The 20,963-nt window shown below is 41.0% G+C and overlaps 1 pseudogene across 1 annotated transcript; it reads left to right on the top strand.

The window, feature by feature from the left end:
• The first annotated feature begins 2,685 nt into the window (after positions 1-2,685).
• Positions 2,686-20,678, top strand: LOC149104672 (uncharacterized; annotated as a pseudogene). Its single transcript, XR_016201244.1, has 17 exons — positions 2,686-2,779; positions 2,965-3,320; positions 6,011-6,175; positions 6,769-6,879; positions 7,307-7,432; positions 7,762-7,858; positions 8,676-8,894; positions 9,051-9,427; positions 9,717-9,884; positions 10,125-10,235; positions 10,414-10,530; positions 11,121-11,211; positions 11,472-11,846; positions 12,373-12,495; positions 13,297-13,419; positions 15,554-15,685; positions 19,261-20,678. The product of XR_016201244.1 is annotated as an uncharacterized LOC149104672 (transcript).
• The last annotated feature ends 285 nt before the right edge of the window (positions 20,679-20,963 follow it).

The raw sequence follows: 20,963 nt of genomic DNA, 5'->3' as shown, positions 1-20,963 counted from the left end.
CTTCTCACAGGCTGCTCTCTCTAAATGATTTGTTGACACATTCCAGACACGTTATATGACGTGGAGGCCACTCTAAACACCTGAAATAATAAAGCGCTCCCTATCCTCCAAGCGCATTTTCCTTGCTGACTTAGGACATGTTGCATAGCGATGACGTATCTACTTTAATTTTCTAATTCCATACATATGGTGTAAAACTAACGTCGAACAGTATCGAGACATTTCGCATATTAAGACCATTGTCTAGCACTTTGGGCCCTTTAATTACCAGATGTGATCAAGCTTATATTTCTCTTTACAGTTCCAACACATTAACCAGTGGGAATGTGACGAAAATAGAGAAGATCATCATCAGTGATATTGTTTTGACACAGCACCAAATTCTCAGAATTTACATTAAAATTAACTTATATTATGCCATCATTGAGAAGAACTGACCTTTTATAACCCACTAAAAGGCTTAATGCGTCTTCAATAAGGGCGATTTTCATTTTGTCAGTGTTAATTTTCATTCTTCTATAGATGTCTGATTTGATAATTTTCTTCATTCATAAACAGCATAAACTGGACTTCTTCAGGAGCCAGAATACGATTTTACTTCAAAAAATTGCTATAGATCAACGGGATTTATACCAAATAGTAGGCAATCTCTACAAATCAATCCGCAATCTCTAAAACCTGCATTAAATGTCATAAATTGTAGACCAGTGAACGGGTGATGTTTTTCTTAACATGCGCTTGTATTCGTTCGTTTTTTCATCCTTTTTATTGCTAAGGGGCAATAGTAAATTGATGTTAGTTTTACAATCAAGGTATAAAATCCTTGCCTTTTTCCCAGAAAGCCGAGATTAACCAATATTTGTATTTACCTACGCGATTGTGAAATCTGCAGAAACGTTGTCATACGGATGTGGGTAAAGGTTAAGAGCTTTGAAAGAAGTCGTGGTTTCTTCGATAAAAAAATACAAATCCACGAAGCCGACGTGCAGGCGATATCCCCAATAACAACTGCTATACTTGTGATGTTAACTTATTTATTCACGAACTGACAAGCATTAGTGAGCGTTAACAAAAAGGGGAAATCTTAAAAGGTAGCCTCACGATTCGGAGCATGTGCAACGCATGGCGTGACTTCCGCTTTCTTACTGAATCGCATGTAGTTTAGAAATCAAATGCAGGCGCTTTAATTGTCGAAATCACACGAAATATATCACTGGGTTTGAAACCGAGCTGTCAAAATTTAGGGCATTGATGTCATCATTGGGCCTAAGGATTTATTTAGGACGCAATATAAGTTACCTACTAGTATCTGATTGGTTTATAAACAATAGAATCGAGTGGTGCATGGGAGTTAGAACAGACGGAAGTAATTTGCTTGTGAAATATCATTTCTATCGCAGTTTTTCGCGACTTTTTCCACATCTTTCAAGGCTTAAATATAAACCCATTAGGTCGTCGTCGATTGTTGTAAAAACAATTAAATCAAACGGGCTATCACTAAAGCGTGCCTGAACCGCTAAACCACGGCGCTGTTATTTTAGCATTCCGTACACTAAGTCAATATCCATTAGACAAATCGACATGGGAGCTCATTTCTATCGCTATCGATGTTGGGGCACTGTTTGAGTTACAACCAAGTCCAACAAATTAAGATGATTGATTTAACTGTTATGTTATGTGAAATAATAGAGTATTCTTGTTTTAATGGTCTTTTTTGCTTTATTTTTTACTACTTATAAGCCATTTCCCATACAAAAAAAAAAAGACATGTCAACATAAAGCCGACAAAACATGTTACCATTAGCTTTGAATGAAACTGGACTAAGAGAGAACATGAATTGCAAAATAATGAAGTTAAGATAGATCGAATAAAATATTTTTCAAAAATAAGGCAAAACCAAACAAAAACACTGGAGACAGTCTAACTTTATTTCAACGTGTGATGACCTTAACTGAATTTTAAAAACGGGAGACCTGCGGTAACGAGAGCCCAAACATAACATAACATGACATTTTCTCAAACGATTTGCTGACCTTTTCAATGTGTATTAGGCCACAGGCACTAGCATGCCAGGCAAACACGAAATATGCATGCAGGCTAAAAAGTTCATTTAGCTTCGACAATTAGAAACTCGAAGAAGAGAGATTGATTTATTATATTATAATGCGAAATGTTTAAAGCTGGATGCTTTTTTTTTCATGAATATTGATTTTAATCTTTGGTAATAAGGGGGTAGACGCGAATGGGCAAAAAGGAATATAGGGTGTGGTCTGAAAAATAACTTTTGGCAAGACAAGACAGATCTGAAGTTGAACAGAATTTGCACATGCGACATTTCTCTTTTGCTGTTTTGTCAAAGACCTGCATGAACTCCCACTTGCGACGGAGAAATCAGGTCAATACCCAGGCAAATCCTATATTTTGATTGTACAACGTGCAATAATTATGGCCATTAGTCTACGGACCAAGCACCTCCTACCCCCCCCCCCCCCGACCCCCTCCTAACCTCCCCACCAAATAGCAGCCATCTCCATAACAGAACAGAAAAACGGGCTATTAGCCATCATTGTCATCGTGATAATCTTATAATTCGACTTGTCCTATCACGTAGATGACAGTCAGCACGTATGCACAGATAGCTCTTGTGCGTAGTCATTTCAATACTCATCAGAGTACAGTTCCCGTTCAGTCGAAGTAACATGTCGTCTATGCGGCAACGCTCGATCTACTTCGTTCCAGTTTTCTTATTCATTTGTGCACTTGCTCCAGCCACCGAAGGTATGATAGTTTTTCTCTTAAAGTTCCGCGATCGTGTACCTTATATTAATCGCCAGTTGACGATTTTTTTTATGCCTTCGCGAAGAAATTTGAAGTGGAAGGAAACTGGGAAGGGGTGCACCGATTAAGAGCATCCACTATGACTTATTAAAGACAAAAACAAATCGTTCTCTATTCCTTTACAGCACTCGGTTTCAAAGCTGGAAAAGACAACATAACTACACTTACACCGGGATTGTTTGCTTGCAAGGTGATCTACTTCCCAAGTCCCTTCTACGGCGGACAGCAAGTAACGGTTCTTGCCTCAGTTGGCCATACCGTAAAGAGCCAAAAGCCTCGGAATGGCGCTGCAGTCTGGGTTGAAGCTGTTACAGCAAGTGAATTAACTGTTTGTGTGCTTGAATTCGGAAATGGTTCCAACAAGACGGTGGAGGTAAACTGGTTATCCTTCCAGGATTCGCTGCGTGGATCTCAGATTGGTACTACATCTTTAAATTCTTGGACAACGGGAACGGAATGCAAGAGGATCGATTTTCAGCAGGTAGAAATTCTATGTTTCATTTTTTTTCAGCTGATTATTATTTCTCAACAAAAGAAAAGTTTAGTTAAGCATATCTATCTATCTATCTATCTATCAATCTATTTATCTATTTAGCGCTTAGAAAGTTTACAAAAGTATTTTATATTTTCGTAACTTCTTCGTTTCCTCACCTATACACTCTCTCGTTACCCATCGCTCCTCACTGGCTCCCTCACTACCTCGCTCCCTCGCTCCCTAGCTCCTTTCCTCCTTCGCTCCCTCGCTCCCTCGCTTCCTTGCTCTCTCGCTTCCTCGCTCCCTCGTTCTTTCGCTCCCTCGCTGCCTCACTGCTTCGCTCCCTCGATCCCTCTTTCCTCGATCCCTTGTTCCCTCGCTCCCTCATTTCCTCGCTCCATCGTTCTCTCGTTCTCTCGATCCGTTTTTTCCTCGTTCCCTCGCTCCCTCGCTCCCTCGTTCCCTCGCTCCCTCGTTCCCTCGCTCCCTCGTTCCCTCGCTCCCTCGTTCCCTCGCTCCCTCGTTCCCTCGCTCCCTCGTTCCCTCGCTCCCTCGTTCCCTCGCTCCCTCGTTCCCTCGCTCCCTCGTTCCCTCGCTCCCTCGTTCCCTCGCTCCCTCGCTCCCTCGCTCCCCCGCTCCCTCGCTCCCTCGCTTCCTCGCTCTCTCGCTCCCTCGTTTCCTCGTTAACTCGTTGCTTCGTTGCCTCGTTGCCTCGTTGCCTCGTTGCCTCGTTGCCTCGTTGCCTCGTTGCCTCGTTGCCTCGTTGCCTCGTTGCCTCGTTGCCTCGTTGCCTCGTTGCCTCGTTGCCTCGTTGCCTCGTTGCCTCGTTGCCTCGTTGCCTCGTTGCCTCGTTGCCTCGTTGCCTCGTTGCCTCGTTGCCTCGTTGCCTCGTTGCCTCGTTGCCTCGTTGCCTCGTTGCCTCGTTGCCCCGTTGCCCCGTTGCCCCGTTGCCCCGTTGCCCCGTTGCCCCGTTGCCCCGTTGCCCCGTTGCCCCGTTGCCCCGTTGCCCCGTTGCCCCGTTGCCCCGTTGCCCCGTTGCCCCGTTGCCCCGTTGCCCCGTTGCCCCGTTGCCCCGTTGCCCCGTTGCCCCGTTGCCCCGTTGCCCCGTTGCCCCGTTGCCCCGTTGCCCCGTTGCCCCGTTGCCCCGTTGCCCCGTTGCCCCGTTGCCCCGTTGCCCCGTTGCCCCGTTGCCCCGTTGCCCCGTTGCCCCGTTGCCCCGTTGCCCCGTTGCCCCGTTGCCCCGTTGCCCCGTTGCCCCGTTGCCCCGTTGCCCCGTTGCCCCGTTGCCCCGTTGCCCCGTTGCCCCGTTGCCCCGTTGCCCCGTTGCCTCGTTGCCCCGTTGCCTCGTTGCCTCGTTGCCTCGTTGCCTCGTTGCCTCGTTGCCTCGTTGCCTCGTTGCCTCGTTCCCGCGTTCCCTCGTTCCCTCGTTTTCTTGTTCTCTCGCTCCTTCGCTCTCTCCTTGCCTCTCGTTGCCTCGTTGCCTCGTTGCCTCGTTGCCTCGTTGCCTCGTTGCCTCGTTGCCTCGTTGCGTCCTTGCCTCCTTGCCCCCTAGCCCCCTTGCCCCGTTGCCCCCTTGCCCCGTTGCCTCCTTGCCCTCTAGCCCCCTTGCCCCGTTGCCCCCTTACCCCCTTGCCCCCTTGCCGCCTTGCCCCCTTGCCCCATTGCCCCCTTGCCCCCTTGCCCCCTTGCCCCCTTGCCCCCTTGCCCCCTTGCCCCCTTGCCCCCCTGCCCCCTTTGCCCCCCTGCCCCTTGCCCCCTTGCCCCCTTGTCCCCTTGCCCCCTTGGCCCCTTGGCCCCTTGCCCCCTTGCCCCCTTGCCCCCTTGCCCCCTTGCCCCCTTGCCCCCTTGCCCCCTTGCCCCCTTGCCCCCTTGCCCCCTGCCCCCTTGCCCCCTTGCCCCCCTGCCCCCTTGCCCCCTGCCCCCTGCCCCCCTGCCCCCCTGCCCCCCTGTCCCCTTGCCCCCTTGGCCCCTTGGCCCCTTATCGCCTTGCCCCCTTGCCCCCTTGCCCCCTTGCCCCCTTGCCCCCTTGCCCCCTTGCCCCCTTGCCCCCTTGCGCCCTTGCCCCCTTGCCCCCTTGCCCCCTTGCCCCCTTGCCCCCTTGCCCCCTTGCCCCCTTGCCCCCTTGCCCCCTTGCCCCCTTGCCCCCTTGCCCCCTTGCCCCCTTGCCCCCTTGCCCCCTTGCCCCCTTGCCCCCTTGCCCCCTTGCCCCCTTGCCCCCTTGCCCCCTTGCCCCCTTGCCCCCTTGCCCCTTGCCCCCTTGTCCGCTTGCCCCCTTGCCCCCTTGCCTCCTTGCCCCCTTGCCCCCCTGCCTCGTTGCCTCGGTGTCTTGCTGGCTTGCTTCCTCGCTTTCTCGCTGCCTTGCTGCTTGGCTGCCTCGCTGGCTCGCTGGCTCGTTGCCTTGTTGCCTCGTTGCGCCGTTGCCTCGCTGCCTTTTTCTTGTGATCCTTTGCTTTCTGGCTTCACTTTTTCCGCACTTCCTCGATTTTTGTCCTTGCCTCATTACTCTTTTTCACATCGTGCTTGGTGAGTGTGTTTTGCTTTTACTTTTATACAATCGCCCCTCAATTAAATTATGTCTAATTATTTGTAATATTTCGGTCAATTAACTACTCTAAACATTTTCATCTGATCAAGTCCTCTTCTACCTTTTTCTTTGTTTCGTTCATTTTTATCTATTTTTTTTTTATTTATTTCAGCGTTTCTCTACTCCTCCAAACATATTTGTAACTGCTGGTCACCGAATTCCCAAGAGACCCGAAGATGCCATGGCTGTGTGGGTGGAGGAGTTGAGGGTAGACAATTTTAAAATTTGCCTCCGAGAAGCCAAGATTTTCGATGGACCTCATAAAAACATCAAAATAGTGAGTGAGCTACATATTAATTCTCTTTTACTGGATAATTTTTAATACCTCTTAATCAACAACATCACCTTTTCTCTCCCTAATTACAATCTAGAAGAAAAGGGAAACGATAAGTAGTTGTCTTCAAATACATGTATTCACGTCCATTTGGATGTTGCCAAGTACAGCAGAGGTTAATCCAATTCTTTACTATACATTAAAAACATTAAAACATTAAAAAAACATTAACATTAACATTAAAACATTAAAAAAAAAGGCCCGTTTATTTTCAGTTTTCATGCTTTTTAATATATGTTGCTTATTTTGTTGTGGGTCTGTTTGTTTGTTTTTTTATATATTTTTTTCATCAAAAGTACTAGACGTTTACATCATTGAAAGCTAAAAAAAAAACAAGGAAACAAAATACCCCCCTTCCGCCCCCAACAAAATGTACATATATATGCACTTACACTGAAATTGCCGTGCTCATAAATTCTTTGTTGCCCTATTGGCCTAACGCTTTTGAACTTTAACAAAATTTCCACTGATTTATTTTGTTATTTAGCAATTATTGATTTTTTTTTCTCATTACTTGTTTCCAAATTCTGCTGCTGAATTGGATGGCGTTCACGAATCTGAGAGTTGACAATTTTACTATAACCGACAGCCTCGTGTTTACCAATACAAACTCACCATCTCATCAAGATAACTACGCTTTCTGTCAAGTAAGGATTAACTCAGCCTTATTTCTACATTACGTTACCGATACTCTATTATGGGATGGAAAAAGCCGCAACAAAACAACAGTTTGCTTTCATGAATAGTGGTCAGTTGCGACAATTAATTTCCTTTTTTCCTTTGTCAAGTCAACGTTGTGCTGATGTTTGAGCAAAACAGAACCATCTATTATTGCAACAATGTGGCGCGCTAAATAGTTTCTAAAGCCCAGTCTTCCTTGCAGCGTACTCCTCTTTAGTTGATCAAGTAGTTTACAGAGAGGTTTCCCTGAAAGATTGACTTAAAATCGACAGCGGTAGAAAGTCCATCACTTATCAGACATGTACAATTTGTATTTTTCCTCCTAGAAAATTTAAGACTCCCTGGTTGTAGAACTGAACAATACTTATAGTACTATTTCCTTTAAAACTGCAGACAATAAACTTCACAGAGCCATTTTATGCTCCTCCAGTTGTGTAGGTGACGCCAAAGCGCAGTGTCAACAATAACAATTTTAATCTGTCTGGGTCACGTTGTAATGCCGTTACTGCCTGGGTTGAGGTAAGCAATACGTTGCAAGATAATTGGGCACAATCATTGCACTGGAGAGGACTTAACACCATCTATTTTCTATGGTTTGTAATTAAGCGTGTGTTTTTATTTATTTTTTTAACATATTTGTTGTTGTTGTTGTTGTTGTTGTTTGCTTTGTTTTTGGAGGCACGAAATCGGCCCGTAGTCATTAATGGCCCTAGTATTAACCTATCAAAACACAAATCATATGATAAACTTCTTTGGAACCTCCTTTTGTATTATTCGTGAATCTCTGTACTCAGTCAGGACTAGCAAAGGGTAGAAACGTTCGCTATAATTTTTCCTTTATTATTCAGCATACATTTACAACTGAAGCACAGGTGTGTGTGAAGAATTACAACAGTGACGCCAACAACAAAGATGTTATCACTGTCGACTACATGGTCACTGGAGGTAGGCAGTCAGAAACATTCCATATGCTTATAGTTAAGAATGAGTTGAGGTTTGAGAATGAATTCGAAATGTCTTAAAGAGGAAAGAAAAGTTGCGCTCAAACTTCGTAATAAAAGGTTGAAAAAGAGCATTGATTACACCCGAAATTAAAGGTTTCGAAGCGTAAATAGTAAATAATCGTGAAAAGAACCATTCAATACTTTTTATCTTTTAATAAAATGCATGAAAAAATTACTCGATTCTAATTGGCTGAGAGCAGTGCAGTTCAAGTGTAACACCAGTGCAAAAAGTGTAACACCAGTGAAAATTACACATCATAATTCTGGATTATGATTGGCTGAAAAACAATAGCGAATTTTCTAAGCCAGTGATATCAGGTAAAATGACGACGAAACTTTTGTCCAGAAATTTTCAAAAAAAGTTTCCTCGAATGAGAAAAAAAATGGCTTCAAGAAAGATCTTCCGGCTTCCTTCCCGCGAATATTTTCATGTTTATATTATTAATAAGTGATCATACGGTTTTTCGCATTCAATTTGGACTTAATTTGCACTTGTGAGTTTTTCAAAAAGCTCACTCGTGCAATTTAATTCCAAATTGAACTCGAAACCCTATGATTACCTATACTAAGTTAATTTATTTGCACATATAACTGGAAACAACGTAGAAACATCAGCTTGAGAGTTCCCTTCGTATTTGTCTTAAAACATTACTTACTTAAACATATTTTATTTTTACTTTACATGTATGTGTGTATTTATTTTTTAATTGTTTATCTAGTTATTTACTTTACAATTTTTTTTTTTTTTTCATGGCCAGACTTGGATCCCTGTATCGACGTGACATGTCATTATCACTGTCTGTGTAAAGCGTTTGGACCAAATGATGCTCGCTGCGTTGCTGAGGACAGTTGTCCATCGTACCAAGAACCAGTCTGCTCATCAAATGGCACGACATACGACAATGAGTGTTTGTTTCGACAGGAAATGTGCCTTCTACAATTGAACTTTTCCGTTCAACACCCTGGTAGTTGTGAAGGTCAGAATGTAATATTTTGATTTGCTTTAAAATGAATCTTTTGACGACATCGATGATCAAAACGATAATGATGAGGATGACATTGACTTGTGTACAACTAGTAAACTCAATCATTCCTTCTGACTAGCTTATGATTTTTCTCATTATGTTTTTAAGGATTCCCTTTCCAGCGAGGTCGCCGTCACATGCCACATATTCCGTCACTGGAATATTCACATTGTGAAGTTATCCACCTTAAGCCTGATGTGTTCTATCCAGACAAACCACTTGAAGTTCAGATCACTGTCAATCATATTGACACCAGTGACAAGTCATATGTACATGATGCCGCTGTGTCGTGGATCGAAAATGTCAGTTATGATCGATTCACTTCTTGTGTAATGGCGGCAGGCTACAATGAGCGGAAATCACATGCTAACGTGACAATTGATTGGATGGCGTACCAAGGGGCTCCAGTGGGTGGTGTTGCCGGGGAAGTACGAATATCACAATGGTGGACTGGAACGACTTGTAAAGCTATCAATTTTCCATCGGTTAGTCTTTTCTGTTTTAACTGACATTGCCCCAACTTCACTTTAGCTTACGGTGTTACTGGACCACTGAATACATGATACTTTCGTTAACTCATCCTAGGCTTTAGACAGTCTTAATTACTGGCTAGGAATCTTGGTTTCTCCTTTTTCTAGATATTAGGTTCCTCAACCACTTATTCGGTTGTTATTTCAAACCTTTTTAAACGAAACAAAAAAAAACGTCCTGAGTTTTTGTTTGTTTGTTTGTTTGTTTGCTTTATAACTTCTTTTTTGTTTGTTTTCCATTCAGGGAAAGTTTTCAGTGATACCCTCAGTATTTGTAACTGCTGCTCATCATCATGCCGGACTTAAGCGTGACGCTGCTAGCGTGTGGATTGAAGACGTCACGCAATCTTCATTCAAAGTTTGTTTGAGAGAGCTGCAGAACTACGCAGGATCTCACGAAGATGTTCATGTTGTAAGTGTCACAGCTTCCACCAAACAGGACCTTTATAGAACTGGGCCACAAGAATATGTCTTTATATATTTAGAGAAAATTTGGGCTGGTTGAGTATTAATCTGTGGTAGGGTTTGCTTTATAGTAGGCTTTGTCATCAAAATGTATATTATAGTTGAGTACAGTTATAGCAATGCAATTATACACCCATTCTTTTTGGAATTGCTCATAAATTTAAACTTTTTCGTTTCACTTTAATAGAAATGGTTGGCGTTTTCCTCTCTCCACAAGCCTCTCTTCACAGAGCATAGCTCGGTCTACTTTGCTAACGCCCAGCATCCTCCTGTAGATTACAACAATGCTTTCTGCAAGGTCAGTATCAGGGTGTTTTTGATGAGGAACATCTACATTTTGTTGATTAAATTGGTCAAAGTAAATCTAAGAGTTTGCTTGAAACTATATACCAGTGAACCTGCATTGCCAACTAACTCCAAAGGTATCTTATTGGATACAATGACAAATGTAATGAGAATATTTAATGTTTCTGTAGGATATTCGCTTTGCTAGGAAGTATAACAGCACCCCGAACGTATTTGTTTCCGCGAACCATTCAACTAGCGGTGGAAATCAACAAGCAGTACACAATGGAATAACTGCTTGGGTAGAGGTAGGATGAAGGCCTTATATCTACACTCCGCTATTTATTGAAATATTTTTACAGCAAAATTAGAGTGCGCATGCAACTTAATAATTAAAAATTCTACCAAATTTTACAAATTACGTTATTGGCCTCCACTGGCTCTTCTTGGGAACAACGTAAGAAAAATTCCGACGTAAACGGGGAAATTAATTAGTTCCACCTAAATAGCACACCAAGCTCAAGAGTAAACGACAACACATACCCTATTGCACACCAAAATGGTCAAAATGCATTCCGGTCTTTTTCAGACCAAATGGTTTATACAAATAAGGTGTAGCTTATGCATGTAAGAATAACAGTCTGTAGTTGGTGGGAGAGGGGAGGGGGGCTAAAAGAAAAACTGCCCCTTGTGTTGCACCCTGCTAACTTAAGTCACTTATCTGACATGTCAGATAAGTGCCTTAAAGCTTTCTTTTTGAGCGAATTATGAGATTTGGAATTTTTTTCGTGGCTTATTAAATTATATACTAGAAATATGCTAATAACCATTGTGAAGTAGTACCCATGTTAATTTTTTTTCTTGGACACTACTGATTTTGTTTTATTCTTTCTTGTAGTACATCAACAGGACCGGTGTCCGAGTTTGTTTAAAGGAATTGTACGCGAAAAAGTATGATCCTCTGTCCATCTCATACACTGTTCTGTCAGGTAGGGACAAACAAATGTCTTGTTGGTTTTAGTTTTTCCTTTATCAGCGATGTATGAGTTTTGGTCTTCTGTTCTTTCAAGGTCAGAGATTTATCTTAAAAAAGAAAAATGGAACCAAATTTTTGGTTAGGGGGGCAAAACATGTTAAATTGGAAGCGTGACCGTGTAATACAAACAGATTGGTGTCTCTGAAAACACAACTACAGGGCAATCACTTTATCAGCCTCTCTTACTTATGGTGTATTTCTTTGTATCTACAGACATTTGTCAGCCAGGGTGGACCTACTTTGGTGGTTATTGCTACTTCACGAGTCCCGCATGCGCTTCATGGCTGACCGCTGAGTCAAACTGTTCTGCGATGGACTCTGATCTGGTGACTGTACACAACCAGGAGGAGAATGTGTTTATTCAGCACCGTCATGACGGCGATAAGTCCTGGATAGGGTTGAATGACCGCAGCGTTGAAGGCTGTTTTGTCTGGACAAACAAAGAAATTAGCAGCTTTAGGTTCTGGGCTCCAAAGCAACCAAACGACTGGAACAACGAAGATTGTGTGCACACTCTAGGAACGAGGCATGGATACACTTGGAATGACGTACCATGCAGTAACTGCTTCAACTTTACTTGCTTTACAGGTGAGAAATCTATTGTTCGCATAATCGATCGCCATTTATTAACTGTTTGATTGGTAGACCGATTGATTAAGGTATGCTTTTAAGTAAGTTTTTCTGCGAAAGTTTATTGTTAACAGCACTTTTGAGGCAAAGATGAGTAGTTGCGAACAATAATAATTTCCATTAAAAAAACAGACGCGCATTTAGGGCGGGCAAGACTGTGTGCTCACACTAGGAGCGAGGCATGGATACACTTGGAAGGACGCGCCATGCAATAAGTGCCTCAACTTTACTTGTTTTACAGGTGTCGTTGATCGATCATGATTTATTAACTGATTGACCGCTGGATTGAGTGACCGAGACACGCGTATGGGATTTAGTTTTGCGGAGGAAACGTACTGTTAACAGCTCTTTTGAGGAAGAGAGTAGGAGCCGTAAAGAATAATTTCAATAAAAAAAGATATGCGGCTTAACACAAGGAAATGTTACAGATTTAGGCTTAATAGACTACATGTAGGTTGCTTAATGCTGTGTTAAATTATTGCAGACCTGGACGAGTGTAATACTCATACTCATAACTGCGACGTCAATGCGGATTGTGCGAATACCGTGGGTTCATATTCCTGTACGTGTAAAGTTGGATATACTGGAAACGGACAAAACTGCAGTGGTAAGTCAAAGAAACCAACAAGCCAGGGAACGAACAAATTAAACGCGCTTGGAAATTAATGAAGAAAACAACTTGATAATTTTTTGATATTTTATTACCGCTTAGCAGCTTCGAGATTTCTTCATTTTCACACTCCTATAGATGATTTAGTACACAGCAGCATTGGTTAGCTTCCTGTGAAAATAAAACAGTCTAAAAATGCTCAATCATTGTTAAAGATGCTTTGTCTTCCTTTTATATGACTGTAAATAGGTTACCATGATAGCAAAGAAAACATCCTTTTAAAACACCCTTTATTTCAGCTTCAAGGGCTCATAACTCCAAAATTAACTTGGTGAACTCAATTTTTTATCGTGGAAGTGCAATAGGCACATTTTGCAAAGTTTGAAAAAAAAAAATGTATGGAGGGAATCCAGGACCATCGTTAATTGTCAAAAATTTGACATGGCTCTCAATATGCCTTACATAAGTAATTTTTCCAAATTGTCCATGTAGTTTCAAAGCGTAGAAAATTCTTGGTGGTCCAAATGGGTTGTATTGTTATGGTAATCCATTTTGCCATGAGAATGACCAAAATCTGTCCATCAATGATAACGCATCTTTGTGACACCACTATTGAAACGTTAATTGATATAAAGTGTTGGTATTGATCCGTAGAATAGTGCAACTGTTTAAAAATGATTGAAACTGTTGCCAGTTGCTCCAAAATCGTGGCTGGTTATGTTTTTTTCCAATTGTTACGTTTTCCCCGGCGGCTTCCTCAACTTTTGTGCGATATTTACTCCTTTAACTTTGTTTTAGACGTAGACGAGTGCTCTTCAAACTCACATAGCTGTGACGTGAATGCTGTCTGTAGTAACACTCCAGGATCTTACACTTACGCCTGTAAAGCTGGATATTCTGGAGATGGCAAAACTTGCAGCGGTACGTCAGTATCGTCATAAATTTCTAGCATACTTCTGTTCTCAGCTTGACTGAGTCGTCGTAATAAAATGACAAGAACTTTAAAACTGAAATGATTTATTTCTGCTGTGTTGTCAATGCTGACTGTAGTAACACTCCAGGATCTCACAGTTGCTCAAGTAAAGCTGGATACTCTGGGGATGGCAAAGTTGTACTGATCAGTTTTTTAATAGAAACTGGAAAATTAACATTCAGCACCCACAAACTCACGAGCATGTTAGCTTATTTACGTTACTAATTGACATTCAATTTGTTAACCCAATGACTCCCGAGTTTTTTGCGCGTTTTTTGAACATTTTGGAGATTTCAGCCTGGATATGAGCCAAATTAGCTCCAATCTACGCAAAACACAAACATTATTTTGGAGAACTGAAAACGCATTGTCCCTTTAGAGCAAGGCATTTCCTGTCATTCAACAGTCTGCGGGTTCCAGGTTTCCTGACCAACAGGAAAATGTTCGTGTCTTAGGTGAAACTAAAAGTCATGATATCTGTTACACACGGCCCTTCCTGCGATCATCGTCATCCTGCGGACAACTACTTTGTCGCTCAGTCGAAACTTCTTGTCCCACCGCCTTCCCCAATCACCGACCTCAGTACAGACTGTCTATGTCTATGTTTGTTTTTAGTTTGTCAGTGTCATTTTTCAGCATGGCGGACTTTCATCCTCATCTTTCCTGAAGAAGATTTCAATTAATGTTTTAACGGTTTATTTTCAAATAAAATCATCATATTTGTGGCCATTTATCCAAAACAGTTGTTAATCATCCTTTTCCCTACCTTTTTCTTCTGCAAACTAGTGCGAAGCCTAGCAAAGTTTTCGATATATTAATTTCTAAAAATGTCTCGCAATAAAAGGCATTTGCAACATGACAGCATGCCTTTCTTTCCACTAGTATCGCGTTTTACGACATTTTTGCTCGGGCATGCGCCTTTCCTTTTTCTCCTTTTATCTTTTTGCTGCAGTGATTCACCTTCCACTGGACCTGCTTCCAGTTCAGAAATTTCTGAGAAAGCATCATCGAGACGGCCAATTTTTACCACGGAGTAGCCAAGCGTAGTCGCAGGAAATTTTGCTCCGAAATTTTCATTCAAATTTCCGAGCGTTTTCGTACATATTTTAGGCTCCATTGAGCCGATCACTCTGATCTGGGTATTATTGGAAATGTATTTTCCTCCTGCAGACCTTGAGTATAGATGATATCAATTTTGGTCAATGGTGATGACGTCAGAAGTGGAACAAAGGCCAACGCTTGTCACAGCCGGTTACGTCCGGCACTGGAGTCAATGGGTTAAATCTACTTCAGTTTCCGGACAAGTCGCAAAGCCAAAAGCTATAAGAAAGATGCGCAGGGTTTTGACAGCTTCAATTGCAGAGCATCATGTTAAAAGATTTTTAGACGGATGATTCCGACTTTCTGAAATAACACATTTGTATATGCACGAGTTTTAAATGTTTAGAAGAAGATTCGCAAGAGGCTTCTCAGTGAAAGGAACATCACCAGAATTAAGCCATTCGTACAGAAGAAAGTCTCACTATGTGCAATGCATCATTATAAGTTTAACAGTACCACAGCGATAACCAATAATTATATAAAGTTTTTTACATCAAGATCGGGTTGATATTTCCAAGGAGTCAATTTTCTCGGGTGTGTGAAATGCTCCAGTTATTTTCAAAATCATCAAATCATCATATCATCGATGAAATCAAGTCATCCTACAAATCGCAGGTGTTCAAAGGATGGATAACGCGATCCAGAGGACAACTGCAATCCAGAGAATAAAGTGCTGTCAAAACAAATTTAGTGATTAGATTCATGTAAAACTAAGTGAGGTGATTTATCCGGTGGATTGCGTTATCCGCCAGTTGAACAACTGGCACCTGTTTAGGAATTCATATGTGGCCACCACGAAATCGCTCAATCCTCAGACTACCTTCCTCCCTTTCTATAACGTTATTTGTTCCACTTTTCCATGCCAAGGGTAATACCTCACTTGAGGAAAAGGAAAACAAAAAATGACACAAAACAAAATAAACAAACAAACAAAAAGTTACTAACACGAGCCTCGCAACTTTTGTTTTTCAACGCTTATAGATATCGATGAGTGCGTCAGCGGTGTACACGATTGCCACAATTCAGCTTCATGTACAAACACTGTTGGATCCTTCAGTTGTTCGTGTAACCATCCTTATACTGGAGATGGAAAAACGTGCAGGCTCGTGGCAGGTAAATATGTCGCATTCATCCTGTGTTACTGTACAACGCCTGGAATGCTGTAACTCTGCGATACAGAGAAGCGCAATATATTTTATTTCAAAATGAGATATATTTTGCAATATATTCCAATACATTTTGTTACAAAATGACACTTGTCAAATTTGATTTCCATTACCAAAATATCTTAAGCGAAGGTATAGGAGATACATTTTAAAATTATTTAAATAGCTAGCCTGAATTTACTAAGATTGACTTTCGAGGGTTTTTTAGAGTTTGCAGATAAAAAACAAACAAACAAACAAACTCACGTTTTCTATGTCTATCCATGAAAGCATACACAGGTGACCATAAACTCCTACCTATTGGAGATGACACAACAGAATACACATTTGGCTTTAATACACCGAATCATGTTCTAGAAATTCAGAATTGACGCTTCCTTTTTCAGTGTTAATTGCAATTGTTGTTGATTTTCCCTTCCTTGCGAAATAAATGTTGAAGCGAAAAACAGCATTTGATCTCTACTTAAGAGGTCTGTAAAACAGAAACAATGAATGGCATTTTATTTATCATCGATATTTCTCTAAACAAACTTGCTTTGACCTTGTTATTGTTACTCTTTGGTCTTCTATGGTCAAAGACTAAATACCTTTTAATTCGCTGGATGGACAAAAGAGAAGAAAGCTCTAGTTCAACTAGAAATCAAAAGGAGGATAGTGCTGGGAATTCACGCAAAATAACATATTCAGAGTGATAATTTCCTATGGGGTCTATTCTTCTTTAAGTCACGTGGTGTTTTTGTTTGTTCGGTTTTCAATCTTAAATTTTGGAAGGGGAAGAATCGCGCAGATCTAATACTTACTCGGCAGAAATGTGGTGCTTTCGTTAAGAGATCGCTATCGAGTTGTTTACCATTTCCAAATATAAAAAAAAAAAATAAGCTAGAAAAAAAATAATAATACGCAATTTTGGTCTGAACAAAAATGGTAGGACTTTTTTACCTTGCATGACTGGGAAAAGTTTCGCCAAGAAAGATCTTTCCCCAAACGACAATGACATCAATCTAAAACCGGAGCAGGAAGCTGCCATTAGAGTCTAGTCCGTGGACAGGATGTCCTTGCAATCCAGCTATCAAATACTTGTGGGAGTGAAGGAGGAAATTTCAAAAGCTCATGGTCTGTCCAGTGTAAAATGGGGTTGACGGGGCTACACCACTCCAGCACTCCTACGGTTTGTGGCATTTGTACATTTGCCGTTCTCTTTTTGGTCTCTCCACCTTTCTTTGCCTCACATGTGTTTATTTTTCCATATCCTTACACTTTGTAGCGACTCATTTTTATTGCAAGATATGTTTTAAAGTCTCTAAGTATTGGCTTTCGAGGGGAAAAGTCTAACATATTTCGTAAACTTGAATTGTGCACTTATATTGTGCCGCCTGACTGGTTGATTCAGTAGAACTGTTTGCACGTACAGCACTTTGCTTCTTATCACGTTATCACGGATATCATATCTTCGAGACTGCCGTAGCCTTACTTCGAGAAAGCTATATATTTGTTTATAAAATAATTGAGATACTACGCTACGCACGTGATTGGTCAATTGGTCTCTAGAGTTGCTAAACCTATGTTCAATTATACCGGTATATCACGGTTCCCGATCTATAGCAGGGAACTTGAGAACTCGGAACTCTAGCGATAACAAATGTAACAAACAGTTTTGCCTTTCACTGGCAGAGATATTAATCATACGAATGATTTTTCATTCAGCATATACATGGAAATTTGTAAGGAAAGAAAGGACCAGAAGTTGGTCTTCGTATAAAGCTTTATCTTTTTTCCACGGCAAAAATTAAGGAAGATTTATTAAACCCCTTTTTCGGTGCTTTTCACGGTCTGTGGAGGACGAAGTCAAGGGGGCTAGACTGATCAATTTAGGTTGTCACAAAAGCAGGGAAAAGATTTCTTTCTACCAGAAATTTTAAGTTTAAACTCAATGCATGCATGCATAACACGATATATGAATTTGGTTTCCATAAGCTTAGCTTTCAAGCAGTATAGTTTTCGTATAGCAAAATACAGAGAGAAACACGGACTTCATAGCCTTCAGCATAAGTAAGTAAATTCTGAATAAATTTCGGGGGCAGCGTTTCTGTAACTAACCTTTATTCCATTCGCAAAACTTTGGAAAGTTATAGTTAAACACTGCGTTGAATCACTTCGCCAAGCACACGAAGTGACTATTTGCACACTTTTCGTACAGCCTTTTACTTTCGCGATGACCGATCAGTACACCTACGAATCCCTGCATTTTCCCGTCAGAATACTTTTGTGTTTCTTAATATACTTTTTGCCTTTCACGGATAACCTTTTCCTTTCCTTTCTTAAAACTTTCTTAGCGTGAAATATTTTCGTCGCTTTGCTCTGCGGATTTCGTGTCCGGCGCTGAGTGCTTTCGTTCTTTCAGTCCTATGATTGGTTTGTTGCATCATCTCATGAATGTGATGAGAATAAGCAACTTGATCACGAAAGTAAAATACATTTTCCTCTCATTGACAGACTTTTTCCATAGTTATTACCTAAAAGCGATAGACCACTCTTTCTATGAGTTTACCGGCGCAATAAACCATTTGGGATGTTGGGAGAACACTCGAAAAGCTTGTCGCCGTTAAGCGAATGATTTACAAGCTTTTCTCGTGTTCACCCAACATCCCGCGTGGTTTATTGCGCCAGTAAACCCATAGAAAGAGTGGTCTATTGCTTTACTAAAGCACAAGCGTATTGCTTGCGTGTACTTTGAGGCGCTAAAATGAGTTGGAACTGACCAAACATATCCTGTGCAGCCCCTTGAACATTTTTTAATGTCTTAAAGATATATACCTTTTGCTGCGCATTGACCGTTTTCGCTGAAAAAGGTATTCTTCGTTAAACGAAATGAATTTTATGTTTGCCTTCTGCATTCGTAAGACGGTCTAGGGACACGTATTTCAGTAGAAAACTAAAAGTCAACAAGTGCTGTTGGTTGAAGAAAGTTGCATACAGTCTCGAAAAGGTGTCTGTTTGTTGCATATTTCGGTCATTTAACAGCACTGTCAAGTGACCAGCGCGACGTCTTACTTTTAGGGCTATGCTCATTTTATTTATTTATTTATTTATTTATTTATTCATTTATTTATTTATTTATTTTTTGTCTTCTTCTTCTTCGACCATAACCCTATGTGGGTAAAGGGCCAGATTTATTTTTTGTCATTATTACTTCAATTTTTAATGGATTTAAGGTAAGGTGCTGTATGATCTCACCCAATATTAAGAAATTACAAAAACTCTGAATAAGAACAGAATGTATGCATAAACAAACACAACATTGTTTAAACTTTTCAGTTTGTTTGTCATGTATGGTTGTCAAGCCCACATAGTTATTTACACGAGATCTACAGTTAAACGTACTTTCGGTGTTCTTAAACTTACTCGGTGGACTGACCTCCTATAATTTCTTTGTAATGATGTAATTGCAAATTGACGTCACTGTGAACTGATCGCCAAATTGAAGTTCAGCTTGGTTAACAGATAAAAATCTTTGTTTCTCAGAATGTCAAAACTATCAATCTTTAACCAGTGCTGACAGAAAGGTCACTTACGGCAACGCCCACGGCCTGTGTGACAGTGGACTTGGTCCTGGCTGGTTCCGTTTTCAAGGGGCTGCGGGAACTAGAATGCCTACTTCGTGTCCACCTATAAACAGGTGTAACACTTATGCAACTGGCTGGTTAAATGGTGGTCATCCTACAGTGGCTGATGGAAAAGTCACCAGGCAGGTCTGCTTTCACTGGAATTCAAACTGTTGTTACTGGTCTACAAACATTCAACTGAGAAACTGCGGCTCTTTCTATGTGTATTACTTCAACGGTACACCGATCTGTAATCTTCGCTATTGTGGCAGTAACTAAGTCAAAAAATACAGTTCCTACATGAGCGCAGTGAGTAAACCTCAAATTTTTATTAAAGAAAGCAAGACGATTACAAGTGATTCAGAAACGTCGATACTTCAGTCCACCTCGGTACTGAAAAAAAGAAATAATGCTCTATCTTGATTTAGTTTAAGGTGGTACACATCGTTTATCAATCGTTATCCTACATTGAGTATACCTGTACTAGAGTAAACACTAGAAAAAATTAAATGTTATACGGCTAAAAATTATACATTTTATCATAATTTTCAGTTTTTCTTAATATCGAATATGGAATATAGTTAATCCATGACGTGGTTTTTTGAGGTTTGCTGAGGGCACATAATCAGTTTTGTAATAAATACATGGTTCAGAAGTAGTTACTTGAGTTCCAAAAACAACAACAACTACAAAAAAAAAAAAAACAAAAAAACAAAGAAATAGAAGGTAGTTAATGATTAGTCTACAGGGCACCATATTTCGTTTACATTTTTGCGTATTTTCTTCGGAGTGATGATTCACAAGTTAAAACATAGGAAGAGCTTAACATCTGGAACAGCATAGAAAATTGATTAAGAGAATCGCAGGCTACAACGCTAATGTTACTTACTGACTTGAAGCTTCCCTTGAACGATTCCGCGGAGTATAGTATCACGCGGACTGCATGTTCCTCGACTATCACCCTCCACGACACAAGTGGTGCCAGGGGACGAGTCAGTGCTTCTTCCGTATTCTGTATCGAGGAGACTTGAGATGACATTCAGTACTGCTTTACTTTTACTGTGACACAATACCATACTACACTGGTCATATGCATGTTCCCGCCGCTTTTCTTTAGTCGGTGTGCCCAGATTGAGTCCGCGCTTCACAGTCATGAAATAAAAATAGGTTCATGTGATTTAAACAGTGGCCGACGAAAAGAGCGACTAGAGAGAACGTTAAAGAACAAAACTTGGTAATATCGCTAGAAATTGAAGACGAATTTGTTGTAAGATACATAGCGTTATTGAAAAAATAGATTGAGTAACTTAATTAAAGAAGATATTCAGAAAACTGTCAGTTTATCTATTTTTTTTTGTTCGTGATGGAAGAAACAGAACATTGGTTAGAGGGTAGTGAAGGGTATTTTCGTGATTCGCGAATGGCCTAATTTTTTTCCCGTGAAATGTGTTCTTCTTGTGAATCGTGATATCATTAGAAGCCGTGAACCGTATTTTTTCAAAACAATTCTCCGTGAAATGATAAAAAAGTATTTAATTCGTCGTGAACTGTGATTCTGGTTGTTTCTTCTATTATTTTCGACCGTAATTAACAATATTGCGACGCCGTGACAGGACAATCATC

Source organism: Orbicella faveolata, unplaced genomic scaffold (assembly GCF_042242905.1).
Source record: "Orbicella faveolata isolate gen_17 unplaced genomic scaffold, um_ofav_v1 contig_34, whole genome shotgun sequence".
Taxonomy (NCBI): Eukaryota; Metazoa; Cnidaria; class Anthozoa; order Scleractinia; family Merulinidae; genus Orbicella; species Orbicella faveolata.
Note: the sequence above shows the minus strand (reverse complement) of the source record. Positions and strands in the feature narration are given on the sequence as shown.